Below are 25,435 nucleotides of genomic sequence, written 5' to 3' on the forward strand. Positions count from 1 at the left end.
CACAACTACAGTTTTGTGTGTCTGCTTGTGTTCACGTAGGGTAAGTCAGTGTATTTTACTTAATGCTTTTTTGGAGCCACTGAAAGGAAGTGTTGCATATATGTGTTTATCATGCTGTCTCATTTATGTGGGTGCTAATACTTGCCCTGTTTAACACAAACATGTGTTAAGACAATGCAACTTTGTCCCAGTTCGAAAGTTGCAAGGGTTTAATTAACCTGTAGACAGTCTCTCAGCAAGGCAAAAAAAAAAAAAAAAAAGCTTTAAATTTGTTTTCTTTACATCTGCCTGCTTACCAACATTGTCATCTGACAGAAAAACAGATGTATGTGATGTGTCAGTCATCAGCCTGTGAAGGACCTCTCTGGAATTCAGTCATGTTGTGATAGCAGTCAGATCCCCCCAAAATGCCTCTCCTCAAGTAATTGTACCATTTGGTAACATCTACAGTTTTACCAGAAGGGAGATAACAAGTTGCTCATATGGGTTAAAATAAAACAATGAATATCCTTGTGGAGAATTCAGGGGTTTGGGAATGGGTGCAATGACTAAAATGGACCTGAAAGTGAAGCATATGAAACAGTTATGCTTACATTGAAGTGAGTTGAAGTAAAAAATTTCATGTGTAAAAAATATTTTTTGTTGTTCTTTAAAATGACATCTGTTAATATCTCTTTTACATGCCTAAACAAGAAATACCATGAACAGATCTAACTTCTTGAAGAATTAAAACACTAACAAAATTTGATGACTGTGCTGTTGTCTGCTAGAAATATCTGCCTTTAAGATATGCTTGTTGAAAATTGCTTTCTTCATGTAATTTTCCTTGAAATAGGTGTAGTTAGGAAAACTAGGAGGTAGTGATATTTGACAAGTCACGAACTATATGTGTAAGGTTTCAATCCCTAATTACGCTCTCAGAATCTCTGACTTTGGGGATATTGTTTTTCCTGCAGTATATTCCTTCTAAAATAAAACTTCTGGAATTAGCCTTCTGAACGTTATCCCTGAAAAAACCTCACTCATCACAAAGTGAATGTACCTGTTTCCACCTAATCCTTTTGTCCACATGTTCATCTCCATTCATACAAAATAGACACTTTCATTTCAACTAGAAATTAGTCCCATTGGATACAACAATTTGAAACTTGATCAGCAAGCTACAAATGTGACAAAGCCAGAATACGTGCTTTTATGCACTGCAATGTACAGCAAGCTGCATTTTGATTGCGTTAAAAGTTGGTCGTTTCAGAACGAAACTGCATTTGGAGGAAACTAATGCAGAATCACTAGAACTAAGTGTCATGTTTGACATGTATTTCATATGCAATAGGCTGTGCCATAAATTGAAAGAAAATAAAGTTGCTTTTAGGATTAGTCATCTGATTAGTTTTATCGTGGTAAAGTGTAGTTTTAAAAAAAAAAAAAAAATTACTTGTTTTTTCTCATGACTTATATTTTTTTTAGTCTTTTCATGGATTATTTCAGACCACAAATACTTTTTTCCTCTCTATAGTCCATTGAAAATTTTGTACGTTATCGTAATTTCCTTGAGAACAATGGAAATAAAGTATAGTGAATAATGGTTGCACAATGACCAGTGTCAATTGGATTGGTGGGTTGGTGATTTTTCCATCTGATGTGCACAGTGCAAGTCCCTATCAGTACGACTTACGTTATCCTAGCAGTTTCAGTTATGGGTTAATCACAGTAAGGAAAACAATTTATACTTTACCAAAAATGGGGAAGATCTCGAGCAGCCACTGGGAATCTTGATTTCTGCTATAGATAATTTTGTTCTTGTTTTTATTGAGAAGAATTTTGGTGTCACTAACGGACAACCCAGTATCTTTTACAACCACTCCACTTTAAGAATGTGAAAAGCTGTATCATGGAACTGAAAACATTGGATAGGAAAAGGAGCAGTTGATGCAGCAAACATGACCATAAACCATTTTAAAAGCTTTGGTGGCTGAAAAACATCCCAACGTTGTCTTGTGGCAGAAGGAAGCTGTATTACAAGGAATCCTCTTGCCAATGAGGCAATTTTCTGTAAGCAAGCAAGCAAGTAGGCTATGTAACACTACAAGATGTATAGGTTACTGAACCTAGCAGGTCTTTTTATGATTTTTTTTTAAACCTTACTGTTTTTATCTTTGTTTTTATCCAGGTTTCTTGGGTCTGCATTTTTGGTGATGAATATTTTCCCCGTTCCTAAAATGTAGAAGTATTGTCTTAAGAATTCATAGTGATGCACGTCATTGACTTGCTTATCAAGGAATGCTGTATCTATGTGTTCAAAACCCTCTTTGATCTGTTTCCAGACCCCATATAGTCCATACAGCTGTGTAAGCTAGAAAAGAATGCAGGAGATGGATAGTTGTGACAGACAGGCTCTCTTCTGGTATTCAGCCAAGCTGCCCCTTCCTGTAAGCCACAAAGCTGTACGTTGTGGTAGTGCTAGATAAAGAGCAAGGATTCTTTGAAACAGGTGGTAGTGGTGATTTTATCTGCAGATTAATGCACACAATGTTCCTCTGTCATACACAGTTGGGTGAGCCTATACAACTTCAATTCAGGATTGTAAATTGATGTTCATCATCGATGCAAGTCAGGTACTGTTTTTAGAAGGAAACTTTTAGGAGTCAGACCACATGGGGAATTTTAATGGAACTGCTTAATTGTATGAGAGTGATTCCCAATAGTGTAGTGCAGCAAGGGACTATCCTTCATAGTATTAGGCCACATAAAACTACTGTTCAGTTACCTGTTCATATTGAGCTTATATTTGATTATTTTTATTGCTGCAAGGTCATTTAATACATCATTGTACCAGTTACTCAAGTAATCTGAGTAATTTGTTGTCTTCCCCATATATAGGTAAAATATAGGTAATATTTCAAATATATATTTCATATATATAAAATATAGGTAATATTTCAATTTACATTCTATGCTATCTATACCACTTCCATGTTGTGGAAGGGCTGTTTTAAGTCTCCTGATCATGTCTGACTTGCCTTCTTAACTGGCAAGTCTGGTTCATGCTATTTAGAGAATGTTTGGGTTTTTGGTTTTGTTTGTTTTGTTGTTGTTGTTTCCCAAGGCTTTGAAATATAATATCCTTCACTACTAATGAAGTACTGCAGCACAACTAGTAAAATCTAACTAGCTATCCACATGCTCTCAATTTTCTAAGTTTTCTATATCAGGAGAAATACTCATTTAGTGTGATAGTGTACCATAGATCAGAAATAAGTAGCTGTTAATTTCCTTCACCCTGAAGGTTGCTAATGAGAAGTCAAGCAGTATAATTCAGGAAGTATCCTAGCACCTACAATTTTTTATACTCCAATATCTGTTTGTGGCCTGCTGTTTGTATTTCCTTTATTTATTTATTTATTTTTTAATTTAAATAAGGATTGAATATCATGTGAATAGTCACAAAGCGTAATGCATTTGCAGAAAAGAGACAAAAAATATGGTTGTTCAGTGTGTGTTTTTTTATATGGTTATTATGATAATATTTTTTTCGTTATCCTTGAAGTTTCCAAATATTAGTTAAAAAAAAAAAAAAAATGATGGTCCAGTCAGTGTTTCAGTAACCCTTTCTGAGTATCTCGAAAGTTGTTCTTCTGTTAGTCTTTGCATTCTGGGTTAAATGTTAGAAACCTATAACGTGATTTTTTTTCTTTAATTCAGATGAGTAGATATTGTTCTTGCAGAAGGAGTTTAAGAATAAGATAAGCCTAACAGTGGTTTCAGAATGCAATAAAAATGAGCAGTGATGCAGTAGCTTTAAAGGATATAGAGAAAATCTTCAGTGTCTCCTACTAGTTCCCTTTCTGCCTATGTTAATGTAGCATGAAAAATCAATTTTGTAGTTTGACAGCCAAACATGTGAAGTGCACTTTTTAATCTATATATTTTATATATTTTAATATATGTAATATTATAAATAACATATATAATATATAATATAAACTTTTATTTTGTAAATTGTCAGAAATGTGCATATTTATGCAAAATTCCTTTCCAGGAAGGTGTGTTAATCAGCATGTTCATCTTCATAAGTGTAGCTGTTCACTGAATTGTTCTTCAAAAACAGGAATCAAGTGGGCTCATTAATAATCTGCAATAGTAAATTTTGTATGTGGGAAGAAGCATTTAATCCCAGAGAATTGGGACATTTGGGAAGAAGATTAGGAAAAAATAGTAAAAACCTGCAGTAAAAAGGTTTGCATGGAAATTGAAACAAAGGACAGTAACTAGTAAAGAATAGTAATAAATAAATAAATAAACAAATAAAAGGGAATGGGAAATCAAGGAAATGAGTAATATCCAAAACTAAGACATTTTAAAGAAAGCCTCCTTGGTTGCATATTAGCACATTCAAAGGATATTGTTAGAACTGGGGGCACAGAAAGCAACAGGACTTTCACTAAGTATTGCAATCAATGGTGGCCACTATATAAACTAAATGACCACTTTATGGATCAATCGACTATAACACTACCTTGCAATTATTGTTGTTTTTGAGGAGAAAAGGAAAATAGGATGAAATGTATTATACTGATACGTTGTTCCAGCATCTTAGAGGGAAAAGGAGTGGAATTAAGTTGGCCCCTGACTGAGCTTTTAGTGTTGGCATGAGAAAAGTACAGGCTGGAGAAAGATAAAGGATTGGTTAAAAGAGTTGATGAAGGTGTTAGAGGTGTGGCATGTAGGATTTTACAGAGCTGTTTGAAGTTGAATAAGCAGGGAAAGAGGATGTAGGAATATTAATAGTTCTGCCTCAACAGGAGGCTGTGATCTCAAAATCACTGGTGTGAGCCCTTTGGGGCAGAGGGACCATGATGGGTCTGAGAGAGTTGTCATGGAAACAGAAAAGCAGTTAACCACCTTAAAACAACCTGAGTTTATGAGTGAGCTCAGATTGCCAATGGGACTGCTCAGGGAGCTGTTGACAATTGCGTTCCCCTTACCGACCCCACACTGAGACTATAGTCACCCTGGAAATAATGAATGGTAAATATCAAAATCTGGTTAAATTGGGAATTGAGAATCAGTTCCAACAAGATCCAGAAGAAACCCCTATGGAATTTTTGGACAGACTCTGAAATGCAATGGAAAACAAAACAAACAAATGAAACTGGAGAAAATAGAGGCTAAATTAGAACAAGGAAAATGGACACTGCCAGACAGGCGAGAGAGATTGCCAAAAGCTTATGCGAAGCAAATATTGGGACATTTCCATGCACAAACACATTGGGGTAAAAGGCGTTAAGTGATCATTTACTAAAACAATTTGGTTGCATTGTGTTTTGTTTTTTGTTGTTTGTTTTTTTTGTTGTTGTTGTTGTTTTTAAATAACAAAGCAAATTGTACAAAGTTGCTTAACTTGTCAGAAGATAAAGTGTTTCAACAAGCAGCCACGGGAGGGGAAAAAAAAAAACACAGCTTATAGGCCTTTTGAGAAAGTACAAGTTGATTTCACTGAATTGCCCAAGGGAGGGAGGATAAAATATCTATTGGTAATAGTAGATCATTTAACACAATGGGTAGAAGCTTATCCCGTAGCATGAGCTACGGTACAAATGGTGGTAAAAAGTCTATTAGAACTCCTGATACCTAGATATGGGATAATCCAGTACATTGATTCTGATCAGGGCACACGCTTTAGTTCTAAAATAATAAAATTATGTCAATCGTTAGGTATTCAGTGGGAATACCATACTCCGTGGCACCCACAAAGTTCAGGGAAAGTAGAAAGACTGAGTCAAACAGTAAAACAACAATTGGCTAAATTAATGATCAAGACACAAATGCCCTGGACGAGATGCTTACCATTGGCACTTTTAAACATAAGAACTAAACCACACAGTAAGACTGGATTATCACCATATGAAATGTTATGTGGTATGCCTTCTTCTCAAGGGATGCCTCTAGGGAACAATGTAGTTGAGGATCATAGCATCCAGAAATGTATAATTATTATTGGAAGATTACAAGAGCTAAGAGAAATTGGAATGATGACTCAAACACCACCTTTAGGATTTGCTATTCGTAAAATACAACCAGGAGACAAGGTCTTAATAAACACCTGGAGGGAAGAATCATTGAACCCCCGATGGGAAGGATCGTACCTTGTTTTACTTACTACCTCACAGCAGAAAGGGGTTGGACCCACACATCCAGAATAAAAGGACCAGTAATTACTGAAACTTGGAGGATTGAGTCTGCTCCTGGGGAACTGAAACTCAAGCTACAGAAGAACTAATATTCTGGCAACGAGGCTCTGCATGAATTAAGGAGGCCAAATAAAGGGGACAAGCGTAAAGGGAGGAAAGGGAGAAGGCAAGACCAGGGCAGGACCCTCCATAGGTGTGTATGGTCTACCGAGGGAGGCAACCCCTATGGGTATGGACTGCCGAGTGAAAGGGCCTCGACCGGACTTCTCCCACACTAAGGTCAGGTTGTCCTGAGAAAATAACATAAGAACCTTTTTTTTTTTAAACCCATATAAAATTGTGATTTGTTTTCCAGGAGCTGGATCACCCTGACAGGCTGAATGGTAACACAAACCCAAATCGACCCTGAAAGCGGGCCCAACCCCTTGATTGAAGGCGTTTGCTTATTATGATCCAGCTATGTGGGCAGAAGACAGGTCCTGGGGCTATAGGACCCCAATATATACATGTATACTTAATAGAATAATTAGGTTACAAGCTGTTATGGAAATAATTGTAAATAAAACCAGAGATGCGCTTGGATTAATTGCAAAGCAAAATACCAAGATGAGAACTGCTTTGTATCAAAATCGCTTAGCTTTGGATTATTTACTAGAGAAGGAGAAGTCTGTGGAAAATTTAACCTTAGTAATTGCTGTTTAGAGGTTGATGATGAGGGTGTTTCTTCCTAGTAGCTGGTAGAATGCTATGTTCTGGCTTAGGATGAGAAGAGTGCTGATAATATGCTGATGTTTTAATTGTTGCAGAGCAATGCTTACACCAAGCTGTGGTGGTTTTACCGTGCTGGGCAGCTAAACCCCACAACCGCTCTCTCACTCCCCCTCCTTTAGATAAGGAGGGGGAGAAGTAAAGCAAAGAACAACTCACGGGTTGAGATAAGGATAATTTAATTAAAGGGAAATAATTATAATAATTAAATAAAGACTACCATGAACTAAACAACTTAACTAAGGGGAAAATAAAAGGGAAAGGGGAAAAAGGGAGGAAAACAAACAAACAAAATAAATGGAAGCTATATGGAAGTGCAGAGGAAAGAAATTACTCTCTACTTCCCACAAATGAGCGATGATTGACCACGTCCTTGAAGCAAGGCCTCAACGCACGCAGCCGGTGTTCGAGAGGAGGACCGACGTCTTCTCAACGAGAGCCCACCCCTCCCCTCTTCTTCCTGTTTCCACCTTTTATTGCTGAGTGTGACACCACATGGTATGGAATATCCCTTTGATTGGTTTAGGTCAGCTGCCCTAGTGATGTTTCTCTCCTCACTTTTTGCCCACCCCCTAGGAGGGTTAGAGAAAGGCCCAATGCTGTGCCACTGCTGCTCAGCAGTAGACACAACACTGGTGTGATAACACTGCTGTTCCAGCTACAAGTACAGAGTACGGCACTGTAATGGGCTGCTGCCGGGAAAGTTAACATTCCAGCCAGACCCAGTACAACCTTCCACCCCTTATTCCATAACATTTGTGTCACACTCAGATCCCCATACTTTAGCATACAAGCATTCTCATCATTATCCCTTGTCCTTTAACAGGACAAGGATTTAACAGGATTAATAGGCAGATGTATCTTTTCATTCCATAGGTCTTTCTTGGAAAATGTTCATAAGAACTGTTGATGATTAGGTCTTCATCTGCCAAAGTGGCCACTCAAGGCAGGCGGAGTTGGATGTCTGGACACCAGCACCAGCTTAGCTCAAGTCCTTGTTGCACTGCCCGGCTCCTTGCAAAGTTGACCTGTCGTTGATCCTACAGCATCTTCCTACAACATATAACTTAGATTATAGATTAGTTTTCTCTCAATGTCAAATCTCCTTGAGGCACACACTTGATATCCCCATTCTTTTGCATGACCCACCAGGTATACCCTGGTCCTTGGGCGAAGACAATCCCACGAGTGGGTTTGCCTTTTCCCGAGGCAGGAGCAACCCACACTGCCTTCCCCATCCACCTTCCTATATGCACTACGGGAACCTTAGCTCCTTTCACAGTGTGTAGGGGTTTTGTTTCGGCAGGACCAGCACGGCTGTCAGACCCCCTATTGTTAACTAGCCAAGTGGCTTCTGGTAGATTTGTGTCCCATTGTTTCCACGTCCCAGCACCTAATGCTCGTAACATAGTCTTTAACAGTCCATTGTACCTCTCAACCTTCCCAGAGGCTTGTGGGTGGTAAGGGATGTGGTACACCCACTCAATACCATGCCTCTTTGCCCAGGAGGTAACAAGATTGTTTCGGAAATGACTCCCATTGTCAGACTCAATTCTCTCTGGTGTACCATGACGCCACAATACTTGTCTTTCCAGGCCCAAGATAGTGTTTCGGGCTGTGGCATGGTTTACAGGGTATGTTTCCAGCCACCCAGTAGTTGCTTCTACCATGGTGAGTATGTACCGTTTGCCTTGGCGAGTTTTGGGGAGTGGTCCGATATAGTCAATTTGCCAGGCCTCACCATATTGATACCCTAGCCATCTCCCCCTGTTCCAGGGAGATTTTACCTTCATGGCTTTCTTGATTGCAGCACAGGTCTCACACTCATGGGTAACCTGTGTGATGGCCTCAATGGTCAAGTCCACCCCTCGATCACGAGCCCATCTGTAAGTGGCATCTCTCCCCAGATGTCCTGATGTTTCATGGGCCCATCGAGCTACAAACAGCTCACCCTTACGTTCCCAGTCTAGGTCCACCTGAGCCACTTCAATTTTCGAAGCTCGATCCACTTCTTTGTTGTTCTGATGTTCTTCAGTAGTGCGACTCTTGGGCATGTGGGCATCTACATGACGTACTTTAACATCCAGGTTTTCTACCCGGGCAGCAATATCTTGCCACAGGGTAGCAGCCCAGATAGGCTTACCTCTGCGCTGCCAGTTGCTCTGTTTCCATTGCTGCAGCCACCCCCACAGAGCATTTGTCACCATCCATGAATCAGTATAAAGATACAATACTGGCCAATTTTCTCTTTCGGCGATATCTAGGGCTAGTTGTATGGCTTTTACTTCTGCATACTGACTCGACTCACCTTCCCCTTCCATGGCTTCCGCAACTCGTCGTATGGGATTCCACACAGCAGCTTTCCATTTCCGATGGTTCCCTATCACACGGCAGGATCCGTCAGTAAACAACGCATACTGCTTTCTGTCTTCTGGCAACTCATTGTGTCCCTTGGTAGCCTGATGGCATTATGGTACATTGTGCGCCAGTGTCCACTAAAGCTTTGTATTCCTGTGGTTCTGATGTTCCAGGCCATCGGATCCACACAGTCCAATAAATACGGTTATCCCTCTCCTCTACCTGGCCAGAGGCAGGGCCCCTCTAGTCCTGGCTGGAGCGTCTGCCACTTAATTCTTGCAAATGCACAAATTCTGGCAAATGAGAGGTAGAGGTCCCTTCATCGTGGTCAAGAATAACATCAGCTCTTCTACTGCCTCTGGGGTACTGCCCAATAGAAACTGGAGCAGCATTTCTCTTAGGAGCCCCTCTTCTTGCTGCTGTATTTCCTTTCAGTTCACGTACCCGAGCAGCTAGGGTTGAAGTAGGTACACCATCCCATTTCCTCATATCTTCCCCATGATCACGCAGATAAAACCACAAGGTGCCACGTGGTGTACGTCTTGGGTACTCTCTCTCTTGAGCAGGCGAATGCTGATTCTTAGTGGCTGAAGTATCACTCTGTCTAGATGAGGGGGAATATACTTTCTCCACAAGCTTGTCAAGTCCTTTAGACAATTTCTCCACAGCTGAGACACAGGACTGTAGCGGAGCAGAGAGATTGTCTTCATATTTTTGAAGTTGGCAGGAGACATCATACATTGTTGGTCCCATCCCCTCATCCCAGTGAATTGCTGCCAGGGTACTGGCATGTGCTGCTGGTGCACTCCGCACAAATTTACGCCACATGGATGTTGTGCACTGGACTTCATCGGGGTCTTGAGGTGTCTGGGCATTGTCCAAATCACTATAAATCATCTCCCGCACAGCTAATTCCCGCAGATGTTGGAGACCTTTATCCACAGTGGTCCACTTGCCTATGTGATATACAATATCTTCCTTATGGGGATATCTTTCTTTGATAGCTGCCAGGAGTCGTCTCCAGAGGCTGAGGGCCTGTGCTCCTCTCCCGATTACTTTGTCGATTACCCTTTCTCTAGAGAGGGATCCCAGCTGCTTGGCTTCATTGCCTTCTAATTGTAGGCTACTGGCCCCAGCATCCCAGCATCGGAGCAGCCAAGTGAGGATGTGTTCACCTGGGCGTCGACCATAATCCTTTCGTATTTCTCGCATCTCACTCAGGGATAAGGATCGAGTGATTTCTGATTCCTTTATGATTTCCGTCTCGTCTTCCTGCTGTTTTTGTGATGGCTCTGCTTTAGAGGTACCTGCCAATTCCCCTTCTCCCTCCTTCTTAGGAGAGCCTTCTTCCCTTACTAAACGAGCTGACCTCCGTTTCCATTGTTTTGACTTGACTATGGGGGCGACTGATACCATAGTTGGTTGGTCCTCTGGGTCAGCCACAGCATGTGTTACTTGGTCATCAGACTCAGAGACTTCCTCCCTCTCTTCAAGTTGCTGGATGATGTTAAACAGTGTTTGATAGGAATAAACCAGGACCCAGCACAATGCTGCAAGCTGTTGTTCTCCGGCATTATCAGGATCAGGACATACAACTCTCAAACATTCTACCAAGTTTTTAGGATTTAGCACTTGCTCAGGGGTGAAGTTCAAAACTATTGGAGGAGACACTCGTGACAGGTATCTGCTAACATCATCCCACACACCGTGCCACTCACCACGAGACTGTTTCGGGACAGATTCCCAAATAAGTTTTCTAAACAATCGACTAATCTTAGAGAGAAAATGAAACCTGTTATTCAGAATTAGAAATAGCAATACATGGGTTACAGATGGATCTTCAAAATACTCCCAAACTGTTGTAATTAGCCCACTGTGAAAGAAGGGAAAGGTACCATTCCTGATATTATTAATAAACTGGTGTCCAGATGAGAAAAGGAAGGCAGTGTAATTCTGAATATTCTCTGAAAGATAGTTTCCATGGGACCCAAATGATAACAGCGCAGAGCCTGAATTCCAGAGTAAAACCAAGGTCAGTGCTTGGCAGCACAACGAATTAAAAAAAGTGAACACAGATTGTAGCACTTGGTCGGATCGGATATATAGGAGAAAGGAGAATATGACACGAATTGCATGACATATGAACAAAGCCATTATTATTAACAGGGCAAGGAACATGGTTACTAGCAAGCAAGTGTGTTAGTTGTATGCGTTTAATCAATTCTATTGTTATCTCAACCCTTCGAGCCCCACGTTGGGCGCCAAAAAGGACTGTGGTGGTTTTACCGTGCTGGGCAGCTAAACCCCACAACCGCTCTCTCACTCCCCCTCCTTTAGATAAGGAGGGGGAGAAGTAAAGCAAAGAACAACTCACGGGTTGAGATAAGGATAATTTAATTAAAGGGAAATAATTATAATAATTAAATAAAGACTACCATGAACTAAACAACTTAACTAAGGGGAAAATAAAAGGGAAAGGGGAAAAAGGGAGGAAAACAAACAAACAAAATAAATGGAAGCTATATGGAAGTGCAGAGGAAAGAAATTACTCTCTACTTCCCACAAATGAGCGATGATTGACCACGTCCTTGAAGCAAGGCCTCAACGCACGCAGCCGGTGTTCGAGAGGAGGACCGACGTCTTCTCAACGAGAGCCCACCCCTCCCCTCTTCTTCCTGTTTCCACCTTTTATTGCTGAGTGTGACACCACATGGTATGGAATATCCCTTTGATTGGTTTAGGTCAGCTGCCCTAGTGATGTTTCTCTCCTCACTTTTTTGCCCACCCCCTAGGAGGGTTAGAGAAAGGCCCAATGCTGTGCCACTGCTGCTCAGCAGTAGACACAACACTGGTGTGATAACACTGCTGTTCCAGCTACAAGTACAGAGTACGGCACTGAATGGGCTGCTGCCGGGAAAGTTAACATTCCAGCCAGACCCAGTACACAAGCCAAGGACGTTTCAGCTTCTCACTCTGTCCTGCCAGCAGGCAGGCTGGGGGTGCAAGTGCTGGGAGGAGGGCTGGAATGCTCGGGGTTAGGCTGGGCATCGGACAGTGGGTGGTGAGCAATTGCATTGTGCATCACTTGTTTCATATGCATTATTACTAGTAGTAGTATCTTCATTATTGTCATTATTATTATTGTTATTATTATTTTATTGTCTTTATCTCAGCTCACGGGCTTCACTTTCCCGTTTCTCTTTCCCATCCCGGAGAAGGAGGGGGGGAGGTGAGCGAGCGGCCATGTGTTGTTTAGCTGCCCACTGGGTTAAACCACAACAGAAAGAAAAGCTGTAAATGAACTTGTAAAAGAAATGAAGAAAATTGCGCATGTCCCAGTTCAGATTTCAAATGGAATCGATCTAAGAGGATGATGGGAGGGGGCTTTATGGGTGGTGATTGACTTGCTAAAATAAGGATGGTTGTATTGGGGATACGTGGAGGATTGTTAATTCCATGTTTAATACCTTGTATTACCAGACTAATACACTCGGTTATACAAGGAATGCAAATATCTGCGGTACCTGTTGACCCAGAACCAGGGAAGGAGAAAACTCATTCCCTGATGATAATAAAAACAAACAAAAATCCAAAATTGGTATCAATTGGTATCAATTCGGCAAGTATTGGCTTGATTGGAAAGGAAAACACGAATCAATGCCATGAAAAAGGAGATGGGGGATTGTGGAATGTGTTAATCTGATTCATGTCAATATGGGACAATGCTAGGGCCTCATAGCATGATGAATGTGACCTTCTGTCCTACAGACCCTTGTATAACCACAAGTCTAAGAAAAACAGAGTGGTTAATGTATATAGTTTTTGTATCTTGCAAAGGAACGTTTTAGCAATTCGTGTCAATAGAGAGCTTGAAGGGAAATGTATTTGTAGGCTTTTCCTTGAAGTCTCTGATATCTGGGGGGGGGTTCAGAATAGCTGCTAACTATTATGACTATTGCATGGGGCACTACACAAGTCTCTGATATCTGGCCAGGAGACTAAGGAGACAGGGAAAGCTGAAGATCGACTAAAAGACAAAGCTTACAGGGAATGCTGCACAGGTCTCTGACATACAGCCAAGCTGGACAAAGGAGAAGGACAAGAGGGAGGAAGACTACGAGCCTTCAGCATGAGAGACCCCCCCAGAGGGACCACCGGAGACTGTTACGCATGCTCCAGTAGGAGGGTTTGGATTCCGGAAACTAATCATAATAACCCTGTGGTTTTTTAGAAGTAGTAATGAATATGTGTTAGCCTAGGAGCATAAAAATCAGCTGCTTGATGTAACTGGTGTGCGTCTTGGTGGAGCAGAGATTCCCGGCACACCCAGCGCTGTTTGCTTACCTCTATTCCTTTAATAAATTGTAAACTTTGATTATAGTCCTATTTTGAAGACTGAGCCATTTATAACAGTAGTGAGGACTTCCCCCAGCCCTTCTCTGTCACCTTTAGCTCCCCTCCCTTCCCCCATCAAACCTAGTTTAAAGCCCTGGTAATCAGCCCAGAGAGCTTGCTGCCCAACACACTTGCGCCCCACTTGCCCAGTCCCAGTCCCCAGATTTTTGTGCCAGGAACATGATTCCACAGAGCCTTTAAGCCTTTCTGTAGCTTTAAAGATGCTGAAATGGTCCCTGGCTTAAGAAGAACTAGTTCCCCGCCTGGCACTACGAATCGTTGCTTAGGGCTAAAAGCTGAGGCTCTTGTCTGTTACGTGAACAGCCAGGGAGACTCAGCCTCCCTTCTCTGTTGAGTTCGGTGCTGCCTAGCCTTAACATTTTCAGTACTCAGTAGCGTCCCCCAGGCTCTCGTATTTTGAGAGGGATTGCACTCCCCTTACATCATATGGGAATCCCAGTTTTCTGTCTCAAGGGTGAATGGTGTAAGGCACTTGTAAATCATTGCAGATTGTCGATGGTGTCCATTGCCATGTAAATTAAGGCCATGCAAGTACCTTCTACTGTTTCTTCTTCCCTTTCAATTGCTGTGTGGTTTCTACCAAATATTACATATTTGGTGAAATGCCTTAAAACAACGTTACTTTTTAATTAACAACTTTTTTTTTTTTCTCTCTAGGTCTGCCAGTAGCTGACAGAGTAGAAAGGTGTGCTTCTCTCTCTTTCTTGTATAGAGTTAGAGGCAATGCCTGATATCCAGCCAAGATGGACAAAGGAGAAAGACAAGGACAAAGCCTGGGAGGAAGATTACTAGGGCTCTGGGATGCGGCATAAAAGACCATGCTGCTGCAGGCTCTGCATCCACTTCTCTTCTCTCTCCCTTTCCTTGAGGAACGAGGTAAGCCTGCATTCACTCCAGCTCTCCCTGAGGGCCCCATTGCTGTCATGCTGGTGTGAAATGTGTTCATCTGATTCGTGTCAATATGGAATAATTCCAGTCAGTCTCACCTCTGTCCCTGGAAAGGTATTGGACTCGATGATCTTGAGGTCTCTTTCAACCTAGAAATTCTGTGAAATTCTGTGATTCTGTGGAGCAGCTTGTTCTGGATGCCGTCTCCAAGCAATTGGAAGGGAACAAGGTTATGAGGAGTAGTCAGCATGGTTTCACCAAGGGAAGTCGTGCTCGACCAACCTCATTGCCTTCTATGATGACATCACCAGCTGGGTAGATGGGGGGAGAGCGGTGGATGTCATCTACCTTGACTTTGGCAAGGCTTTCGACACTGTTTCCCATGACATCCTACTAGCAAAGCTGAGAAAGTGTGGGATAGATGAGTGGACGGCGAAGTGGGTTGAGAACTGGCTGACTGGCTGAGCTCAGAGGGTGGTGATCAGAGGAGCAGAGTCTGGCTGGAGGCCTGTGACTACCGGTGTTCTCCAGGGGTTGGTGCTGGGTCCGGTCTTGTTCAACATCTTCATCAACGACCTTGATGAGGGAAGAGTGTCTGCCCTCAGCAAGTATGCTGATGACACAGAGCTAGGAGGAGTGGCTGACATGCCAGAAGGCTGTGCTACCATTCAGTGAGACCTGGGCCGGCTGGAGAGATGGGTAGGAAGAAATCAAATGAGATTTAATAAGAGCAAGTGTAGAGTCCTACACCTGGGAAGGAACAACACGAAGTATCAGTACAGGCTGGGGGACGACCTTCTGGAGAGGAGCTCTGAGGAGCAGGACCTGGGGGTCCTGGTGGATGACAGGTTGACCATGAGCCAGCACTGTGCCCTTGTGGCTAAGAGGGCTAATGGGATCCTGGCGTGCATTAAAAGGAGCATGGTCAGCAGGTCAAGGGAGGTGATCCTCCGTCTCTACTCTGCCCTGGTCAGGCCTTACCTGGAGTACTGTGTCCAGTTCTGGGCTCCCCAGCACAAAAACAGGGATCTCCTGGAAAGAGTCCATTGGAGGGCCACAAAGATGATACGGGGCCTGGAGCATCTTCCCTATGAAGAAAGACTGAGAGACCTGGGTCTGTTCAGCCTGGAGAAGAGAAGAGTGAGAGGGGATCTCATCAGCATATATAAGTATCTGAGGAGTGGGGGACACAAGGATGTAGCCAACCTCTTCTCAGTGGTTTGTGGGGATAGGACAAGGGGCAATGGCTGCAAGTGAGAGCACAGGAAGTTCCACACTGACATGCAAAAGAACTTCTTCACGGTGAGGGTGATGGAGCATTGGAACAGGCTGCCTAGGGAGGTTGTGGAGTCTCCTTCTCTGGAGATATTCAAGGCCTGTCTGGATGCCTACCTGGGCAGCCTGCTCTGAGGAACCTGCTTTGGCAGGGGGGTTGGACCTGATGATCTTTCGAGGTCCCTTCCAACCCCTACAGTTCTGTGATACTGATGTATTCCTTGCTGGTGGATTTGCTTGATATAAGCCTTGATGGTGCTGCTATTTTCTGTTATTTCAGTCAAGGACTCATTTTAAAGCGAAAACTGAAATACACAAAGGCCAGCAGAGGGCAGACAGAGCAGGCTGGTTTTCTGAGAGTCTGGCTCTGTTAAGGTCTGCAAATAATCACTAAACTATTTTAGTACATAGGTATGCTTGAATTTAAAGTTTAGCTTGATGATTCAGTGTTTGTTTTTGAAGTGTTTTGGAAAGCACCTGACGCAAATAAAAAAGGAATAGTAAATAGTAACGTGCCTTGGTCTGTTGGAATTAAGATTAGGCAGAAACCGTGGTAGCTGTATGGCATTTCCTGTGGAACTGGATGTTATATTCCAATTGTCCCTAAAACGCTGAAGGCATAGTGAGCAGATTCCGTTACATCAGCATGGCAATTACATCCATAGTAGATTAAACAGAGGAAAAACTGTTCCAAACTTTAGTTGAAAGTACCTTTCAATATGTCCTTAGTTAAGTATAAGATGTAAAGTTACATGCTCACATAATTTCTTCCTTTGTAATCATGCTTGAGTAAAGCGGTCAGATGTCCACAATAACTTGCTGGTGATTTGTAGAAACATGCTAGCTAGTAAGTGTCCTGGGAATCAAGGAGATTCAGGAGAAGGTAAATGTGTTAATTAAACCAGGACACAAAACATTAACTGGAGGATTGGATGTCAGTTTTAGTTAAGGAGATTTTGTAAATTACTCACCTTGTATTCCCTTTGACGTCAGTTTTGCTTTGACTCGACAGTATCAAGGTAGATAGTTATTCAGATACAATAACCATATTGTTCTTCACTCTCTCCATAATGATTGTCCTGGCAAGCTAAACATTTGTGTCATTACCAGAAATGACTAGCTGGAAAATGACAGACTTTTCTGTTTGTTCATTACCTGTACTAAGGACGATGATTCATGCTATGTCAATAAATACCATTGTTTATCTCCTTAAAGATTAGAGATCAAGAGAAGATTCTTTTTTATACTTTAAAAAGTTCCTTTCCTGCGGCCTAGAGTTAGATAAGAAGAAAGGACAGCGGTGATCCTTTTTATTTTTGTTCACAGTTGTATGAAAAATATATTCAATTGTTAGCGCAGTAGATATTCTCTCTTCTAAAGCTTCATGATTTTTGCATTGTCTATGTAACATTATAGGGTACTGTTCACTTCACTTTGAAGGGATTCAAGCAATTGAACCTTACAGGATACACTCTGTTAACCTAGTTCATCAACTAATTCCTAATTCAGTTGCTTTTCTTATGAAGATTTAAGTAGTTGTGTTTTATTATGCAGCTTTGGTGCACTTCAAATTTCTTCCCTGCCAAATAAATTACAAACTTAAATGCCCATGAAGGCTGTCTGTTAGCCATGTGGAGACTCAGAGTTGCTGTCACATCCCAATTGTCATTAGCAGCATGCTCTGATATTCTCTCTGTCTCAGCAGATAACATCATATTCCTCTTCTTTGTATGGAGAATAGGAGCAATAATGGGTCTTCTGGCTGATGGAGGAACTTGCATCGTCTTCTGAAACTCTTCTTAGCCTTCCAAAATGTAAGACTTCTGGCTCAAAGTTCAACTTTCAGCCACGTGTGATGAGTGTAACACATTGCTTATGCATTTTCTCATGGTTCCAAGGGCTCTAGAACACCTCTACTATTCACTTCATAGTATAAGCACTACACAGATTCAAATGAAAATAACTTTCACACTGTTCCTTTAAAAAACAAACAAACAAAACAAACAAAAAAAAACAAGTAGAGAAGTTATCTACAGGCTTGTTCTGGAATCAATTCTCAAATTGGTTGTGCTTACAGGACATTATCAGATGTGGTAACAACTTGCATTTTCCTGTTGATTAATACAGAAGCTGCGTCTTTTTCAGGTGGATTAGGAGTCCTTCCTCTGTCCATTCTTATTTTGAGCCTGATCTGGTTTTCATAGTCTTCGAAGCAGGCGATGTCTTGCTGAAACTCATAACAAGTGCTAATGATGCTGAGCAACTTCCAGCTTGGAATGGAAGAGAAACTTTGGAATGTGCTATATTATCCTAGACAGTGCTCTAAGGCACCTCCTCATCTGCTTTTCCTATGTATTTGTATGCTGTCAGGCTTCAACCACTCTGGAATCTTCAGAGGAAGACCCCAAACAAAGGGTATAAAGGTGCTCTTACTGAAATAAGCAAAGCTCATAAAGAAGTATGACCATCTCCTCTTACAAACATTTAGTTCAACACATCGTCTTTAGCCACAATGTACCTAATTCCATTGACTGTGAGCTGAAGGACAGGCTTGTAGTTTTAGCATAAGAGACCTGTGTTAAGACTGCTGTTTTAAAACAAGTCAGCTTCTTCCAGCTGCCTGTTGCTGTGACAGCTGCATTAATCATTACTTTGTGACACACTTGGGTGTATTAAAGGGAAGAATGATATGAAGGTCAATACTCACTGTTTACCCAGAGGTTATCAATTTCAGCTTTAACAATAGCACCGATGCTGCTATGATTTCACAAAACTAAGTTGACCTATTAGAAGTGTCTTAAATTATATCCATGTGGCGTAAATATCGGGTGTGATCTTGACCCTAGAAAGAGAGGGGTATTTTGCCAAAGAATGCACACTGTCAGGAAAGCGTCCTTTATGTTGGAAGATCGTCCGTTGTGTAGGGTAGAGGAGGTGAAAGAAAGTCATAAGATAGTTTTCTATGTCACCTGTATTTGGTCATCTTTCTTTGTATAGCATAGGATCTCTATTTTATTGATTATCAAGGAATGCTTGGATATTTTAAGCCATAAAGCATAAGCAGATGATCTCTGTCCATGTAATTATCTTTAGTAAATTCCTAGAGAAATATAACTTAATAAGTTTGAAGTCCATAACACACTTATGAAAGTGACTTTTACTTCTTGGCCACCCTTTTTAAGCATGTGTATGTATCACGTGTGTGCGCATGTGCAAGTGTGCATCTGTATGTGCTGAGACAGACTGGTAGAGAGAGCCAGTCTCACTACTGCTTAACAAATGTGTTTGAAAACCTTTTGGGTTTGGGCTGCAGGATGAGCATAGACAGGCTTCTGAGCTTCCCTGCTGAGCCTTCAACTTTTCTACTTTAGTGTGTGTGTGAGAGAATGTATGTGTATGGGTACAACATTGGAGCAGGCCTGAGAGAAACCCGCCCTGATTACATTTGAAGAAAATAATTGCAACATTGTATCTCTTGCTCAAACAGAAGCGATGAGACAGTTGATAGTTGGGAGCAGATACTCTTGGCTGAGAGATATACCCTGAAGAATCTATGAGGCAATCTGTGAGAAGGCGGCTTTCCCTTATGCATAGCTCATCATGGTATTTCGGACTGACATATAAACTTGGCAGGGAGGGGACAGGGAAGTCTTGTATTCTTGTTTGAGTGTAAGGTGTCTAGTGCTCTTGGAGATTTTTAAAACATTTAATTTTGTTTAAAATATGTACAAAAAGCAATCAACTAACCAAACAAAAGCTGCAACTGTTATAGTGGACTTTACTACGTTAATGATCAATCTATTAATCCAGAAAGGGCAGTCTAGAGATCTCAAGGGACTAGGGCTGATTTGGGTTTAGCCTTGGCGATTATTTCCTCTGGGCTATTCCAAACCTCAGTCCTATTAATTTTTATGCTGTTTAATGTAGTCCTTGTCTGTTCATGGGCGTGCTCTATATCTGATTACCAATTTACTTGTAATTTCAGATTTGAGCAGACAGGCATCAATACCTCAGGAAATACCAGCTTTTTAACAAAAATATTCACTAGCTGTAGTAGTGGGTAATACTTAATCTAATGACACAAATTTGTCTATCTAATGACAGAAAGCAAGAGATTACTGCAGGAAAATAGTAACTTTGCTTGGAACTGTCAAAAGAACTCTGGATTCTTGCATTACTAGATGCTATTGTTTTAATACTTTATTGTTGTTATTCTTTTTTTTCAGGTTAATTAAACATGGGAAATTTTAGCTCTGCCTTGTAAGTGAGAAGCAGAAAAAGCCCGAATGAGAGGGAATTATCATACCAACCATGAGTTCTAATTGCAAACTCTAGAATATGTTCTTCTGACTCTGGAATTTTTAGGGGGTTCTGAAATTTTTGTGATGTTGAAAAGAAATATTTGCATGTGTTTAACTATTATTCTTGTGGTTAGCTTGAATGCTTGACTGACTTTTATATGCAAACATCAGAGTAAGCAATTATAGATTGTAATTCTAAATAGTGTTTTCTTAAGGCATGCAACCACTAAATATATTTTGTAGGATAAATCTCCATCTCACCTATGATAAGAAATGTCAAGAAGAGCCTTTCTCTAGGCTTTCAAAAAGGTGAGAAGAACATCTCATCTTCTTTTCTATTACTCCATTGTGGTTTTTGTTGTTGTTGTAGTTTTTGGTGTTGCCCAACCCCCCACCCATTTAAGATTAGTTTCAATGTATTGGAAGAATTAGTGGTTTAATATACCAAAACCACTTCTAAGTAGATTGGCATTTTCACAGAACTATAGAGGTATATCTGTAGTTAAAATTACTTTTGCTAGTATTGCTATGAATATTTCAAAAAATGTTAATTTGCATAAAAAGCAAAGCATATTCAGTTGCAAAACTTCAACTTTTGTCGAAGTCTGTGAAGACTTAAACTGTATTGGAGTTAAATTTTTAAAGACTTCCTGAATATTCTTTCATCGGTAACTGTTTTCCTGCTTATATATGAACAGAATCCAGAGTCGTAAAATGGAAATGCTACTGGGACTGGCCACAAAGGTGCTAAGAGACTAAAAACATTAGAGTAGCGTATCCAACAAAATCTTGAAAAGCTGCAGTTTGCTTCCAGTGATACTGAAATGTCAATGAGGGAGGCACGTGGTGCTTCGTGTTCATGTGTCTCAGGCACTCAATCTCATCTCTTTCAAACAGTTGTACTATGAGAAGACAAAGAAAACAATTTACAATACAACAGAAAGCTGAAGCACCTAGTTTAGCTACCTGGAGATATTATGAAGACTCCAGAGATTAACCTTCTTGTAAGATTTCTCACCTGTAGATTTTCATTTTCCTTGTAATGAATTCAACATTTTAAGCTAATTGTTTCTCCACTACAGTAAATTCAACAGGACAGGATATTCCAGAAGCAGAACTTAATCTGACGGTTGTAGAGATGTTCTAGAGGGTCCTTGTTCATCTTTGTTAGAAAGAAGTCACAGAATCACAGAATTTCTAGGTTGGAAGAGACCTCAAGATCATCGAGTCCAACCTCTGACCTAACGCTAGCAGTCCCCACTAAACCATATCCCTAAGCTCTACATCTAAACGTCTTTTGAAGACTTCCAGGGATGGTGACTCCACCACTTCCCTGGGCAGCCTGTTCCAATGCCTCACAACCCTTTCAGTGAAGAAGTTCTTCCTAACATCTAACCTAAAACTCCCCTGGCTCAACTTAAGCCCATTCCCCCTCGTCCTGTCACCAGGCATGTGGGAGAACAGACCAACCCCCACCTCGCTACAGGCTCCCTTGAGGCATCTATAGAGAGTGATAAGGTCACCCCTGAGCCTCCTCTTCTCCAGGCTGAACAAGCCCAGCTCCCTCAGCCGCTCCTCATAGGACTTGTTCTCCAGGCCCCTCACCAGCTTCGTCGCCCTTCTCTGGACCCGCTCAAGCACCTCCATGTCCTTCTTGTAGTGAGGGGCCCAAAACTGAACACAGTACTCGAGGTGCGGCCTCACCAGAGCTGAGTACAGGGGGACGATCACCTCCCTAGCCCTGCTGGTCACGCTGTTCCTGATACAAGCCAGGATGCCGTTGGCCTTCTTGGCCACCTGAGCACACTGCTGGCTCATATTCAGCTGACTATCCACCATCACTCCCAGGTCCTTCTCTGCCTGGCAGCTCTCCAACCATTCCTCTCCCAGCCTGTAGCTCTGCTTGGGGTTATTGCGCCCCAGGTGCAGGACCCGGCACTTGGCCTTGTTGAACTTCATGCAGTTGACCTCAGCCCATCGGTGCAGCCTATCCAGATCCTCCTGCAGAGCTTTCCTACCCTCAAGCAGATCGACACACACACCTAACTTGGTGTCATCTGCGAACTTACTGAGGGTGCACTCAATGCCCTCGTCCAGATCATCGATGAAGATATTAAAGAGGACCGGCCCCAGCACCGAGCCCTGGGGGACGCCACTAGTGACTGGCCTCCATTGGACTTGGCTCCATTCACCACGACTCTTTGGGCCCGGCTATCCAGCCAGTTTCTAACCCAACAAAGCATGCGCCAGTCCAAGCCAAGAGCAGCCAGTTTCTTGAGGAGAATGCTGTGGGAGACGGTGTCAAAAGCCTTGCTGAAGTCAAGGTAGACCACATCCACAGCCTTTCCCTCATCCACCCAGCGCGTCACTTTGTCATAGAAGGAGATCAGGTTCGTCAAGCAGGATCTGCCTTTCATAAACCCAAAGTCTTGAAATCTCAGACACATTGTGAATCATATGCTTCAGGAAAAAAAAAAAAAAAAAAAAAAAAACAGCTCTGTTGCCTCCTCTCCTGTGAGCTTGTTTCCATTCTTTCTCATTTGTTAGCTCTTCTTTCTCCTTCATCTTGCAATTGGCTTCAGATAATCCCTGCTAGTAATGCTTCTCCATGACCTGTCTTCTGGTTTTACCAGTCCCATGTCAGGAACTGTTTGGTAGATGTCTTCACAGCTTTTACAAGAGGTGAAAAATAGAGGCTTTGAGTAAGAAATCTATGAATATCATATACATATGTATATATATGTATGCATATGTATGATACAATATATATTCTGGATATAATATATATATTTGTGAATATTGTAATCACTTACCTACCTCAGTAAACTCCTGAAATGGTTTCTTTTGAGTTAACTAGTGAAAGCCTGTGAAGCAAGAGGAAGTATTATAATTAAGATTACTTTATTTGCTCATTTGTAAATCGTTCACTACTCGTTGTAATCCAGCAGGATTTACCACCATTTCAAAAGAATTCCTTTTCCACCTCTTAACTGTTTTAATTCTTTGGGATTCACTAAAGTAGGCCTCATTAATTTAAATTGCACTCTTTTTTTTTTAGCATTTAGAACAGGGTACCTGTTGCCAAATCACTCTGTTAGAAGCTGTTTACTGAGGATATGTAAAATGCACCATTGCTGAAGCTAATATGATTTATAATTTGCTTTTATGGCTTTAATTATATTTTTCCCCCACGTTACGTGTTGGGACTGTGGTGGCCTTTTACAAGTGGTTTAAACAAAAGGAAGGAAGCTAAAGCAAAAAGGGACAATAGCTGCCCTTTTGGAGTAGCAGCTAGAGGCCAGGTGGCATAGCCAAAGTGTCTAAAATAACTCAGGCTTGTGTGTAAATGACTGACTCTCATCACTGAGTAAGCATGGAGAGAAACTAGTATTAGGTTTTGGCTTACTGTTTCTTATTTCCCTAGAGAATGGCATGAATGATTTTTGAATGAACTTTAATTAAATGTTTGGCTTTCTTTTTTGAAGGTACCTTTTGTGCTCTCACTACAGTGTATGATATAAAAAGAATACTATCTTCCTTAGGCTTGGAGACTTGTTTCTGACATCACCAGATGCATGTGTCCCAGAGACAGAGGTATGTGTGGTACACACAACCCTTCGAACTGCCACGTTCCGGGCGGAGAGCTGCTTCATGCACAGGTCAGGAATCAGCATGCAAGCCACTTTCAAAATGAGAAGCAAGGATTTGCTGAAGAATGGCTCAATTTGATTAGTTTTCCGATAGATTTCAAATCACTTACAGCAGTGAAATGAAGCTCAATGAAATAGATACAGCAGGAAAGATGCACTTTAATCTTCACTTTTGATTAAATCTGACTCAATCTTCAGCATCAACTCCTGTTATCCATAATTTGGAAACTTAGATTATGAATCAAAGAGAAGGAAAGTCCTGTCTAGTAATTCCTGGCACAAAGCTAAATGCTTGCTGATGACTTGAGTTTTAGGCGTAGGTTTCCTGAAAACTCTAAACTACAAATAGAGTCTCACCCCATACTTCCAAGGATCGCCTGCTTATCAGGTGTTTACCAAGTGATTTATTGAGGCATGAGAAAGAAAACACAGAATCTTTTTTAAATCCAGAACTTGAAAAAAATGTAATAATTGCTCCTAAAACTGGGTAAGATGTTTGCAAATGATAAATTAAAAGTGTGTTCTGATTTCATATCAAATGCATCCAACTACAAAGACAACTGGTCTCCCTTGTTTTGTGTTTAGAGCAGATGTAAAAATTTAGTGCTCCTCAGGATAACTTCATTACATAGTAAATAATATGAAATATAGTTGCTTTTTCTATATACACGTATTTGCATCTTTTAAATCAAAAACCATTTAACCTAGATTAAAAAAAAAAAAAAAAAGAGAGAGAGAAAAGAAAAAGAAAAGCCTTCTTCTGTTATAAGGATATGTACTTTTCTGAGCATACCTGAATCTCGAAAGCAACCTAACAATAACTTGGTAGGCATCTCCTAAGTCCTTTGCAAGTACAAAATGAAACAAGAATGTTCAGAAAGAACATTTCTTTAATGAATACTTGGCTGACACTAGGACAGAAAAAAAGTAGGGGGAAAAAACAAGAGATGCTGGTACATGTTGATACTGATTACAACACACTAGGTTTGTCATCTTAAACCAAGAGCATGACATCATCAAACCCCTGCCTTTGATCTCAAACACCAAGGAGATTTAACTGCTATAAAAGGCAATACACTAGACTTTTCCCAGTACTGTTCCAACTGATTATTTGGTATGAGAATTAATAATTAATTAACATGATTGTAATTCATACAAACAGTCACATAACTAAGTCTGTAATTAGGCCTGATTTTTAGAACAGATGAGTGTGCATTTTCTAGTATGTTCCAAGGAAGATAATTGGGTGAATACACGCTAGCAGGTGAGATAAAAGGTTATAGAAAGAGGCCATGCTGAAGAGGGACATGGAGTTTCCCAGAAGAGGAATGTATACCAGAGACTAAAGACAGATATTGGAAGTGGGGGTGCAGGTCAAGCAGGTGGCACAGTAGGAAGCAGAGCAAGTCTGGTTGATGGAAGGAGAAGGGTCTTGCCTGGTGATTTGCAGCCAGCCTGCTTCAGGACTGTTCCCTTGTCTCAGAACTGTCCAGTGAGTTCCAGAACACGGCACTTACCTCCTGTGCCTCTTCTACATCCTGGGATGTTACCCATGGAAAAGATAACATTCCTTACAGAGGCCTTCTCT

This window comes from Aythya fuligula, chromosome 5, assembly GCF_009819795.1.
Source record: "Aythya fuligula isolate bAytFul2 chromosome 5, bAytFul2.pri, whole genome shotgun sequence".
In the NCBI taxonomy this organism is placed as follows: domain Eukaryota; kingdom Metazoa; phylum Chordata; class Aves; order Anseriformes; family Anatidae; genus Aythya; species Aythya fuligula.